Source organism: Conger conger, chromosome 19 (genome assembly GCF_963514075.1).
Source record: "Conger conger chromosome 19, fConCon1.1, whole genome shotgun sequence".
NCBI classification, from domain to species: Eukaryota; Metazoa; Chordata; class Actinopteri; order Anguilliformes; family Congridae; genus Conger; species Conger conger.
Genome location: NC_083778.1, coordinates 21,504,700 through 21,506,261, shown reverse-complemented (window position 1 = coordinate 21,506,261; position 1,562 = coordinate 21,504,700).

Here is a 1,562-nt window from a genome sequence, read left to right as displayed (position 1 = left end):
ACACATACAATACATATACATACACACATATGCACACACAAATACACACACGTATTGTACTTTATTGTCATTATTCCACTCCCTCTCCCCTCACCCCACCCCTCACAGTTTTCTTGAAAAAAAAAAACAGTCCACGTAAAGTTTGACCAACACTCAGTTTCCTACACATGCAGAAGTTCACTGGGGATCTGAATTCCATTCGTCACGCGTAAGCATCAAAATATCAAAGAGAAATTCTTATGGACTCAAGCAAGGCGTGTTCAGAAGCTGTGCATATGTCTGCAGCAGGCATTCTGGGAAGGCAGTGTGTGCGCTCTTCAGAATAAGGCTTTGAGGTACACTGTTCCTTGTTTACAAGTGGCCATTGCTGATTACATGGTCAGGCAAGATTCAACACTTCATCCCAAAGACACTGTGCTCATTTCTGGTTTTGTGTGAGTGAAATATTTATTTTCATGTGTTGCTTTCATGTTGCTTATTTTGGTTGAAGTCGTCACAGGAAAACTGACAAAAGGGACAATGGTATATATTTGGGAAAATTCCGTTTTTTTTAAGAACGCACCAGAAACAGATGATTGCCACCTGATAAGCCGGTGATGAATCGACTTGTCGCTGCGTTATGTGCTCACTGGTTTGATTCGCTTGGAGACGCTTCTGTTCTTTCCATCGCGACTGCACTAGCATGTGTTCAGCAGAGCGAGCGAAAAATGAATCAACTGAAGACACAACCGGAAGCGCATCGTTTTATTTTGTTTTATTTTTTTCAGATGACGTGGGGGGGGGGGGGCGGGCGGGCGCGGCCCCTTGGCCAGAGGGGCGTGTCTTCATGGGCTCACGGACAGCTGCGGTCTCTGCTAATCGCTTCAGGTTCGAGCTCCTCAGCTGTGTGTGCGTCTCTCGTGTCGAGGAAACACCCAAGAGTTGTGCCACATAGGCAGCGCTGTCCCTGATGCTGCAGTTAGAGACGGCAGTCTGTCGAGATCTCACCTTCCCTCCACTCCTTCTTCATCCACGCCCCTTCATTCATTCTTTCTCTTTTCTTTCTCATCTGTCTTATGTTGCTCTGTTTTTATCCCTGTGCAGGGCTGCTATACCAGCGTTACCAAATCAGTCTGTTGTCGTTGTGTAGCGGATAGAGAACTGCAGCGTCACATGACCTGTTAGCAGGCCGTACCTGCATCAGCAGTGGAACAGAGTGCTTTCAGCTGTAAACAGCCGTGACTAGCCAAGTCATCCGCAAGTGAACGGGCGCTCCAAAAATATTATTTTGTTTATTATCCTTACTAGTGCGAGTCTGTAATTTTAGGCAGAGGCAACTAGCTGCCACAAATGATGTTGCTATGTGAAGTGGTTTTGATGCTTTGAGATGCAGTCGTTGCTCTTGTTGTGGTGTGTCGTGGCCAGCCTGGGGTTGCTGGCCTCGTGTGCTCGTGTGTAAGCTGAAAAAAACAAAAACCTTGCAGGGGCCAGTCCATCTCTGTCACGACTGAGCACGGCGGACAGAACACAGGCTCCCTCGAGCTCACCCCATAACTCACCCCTCTGTTCGCCGGGCTCCGTGC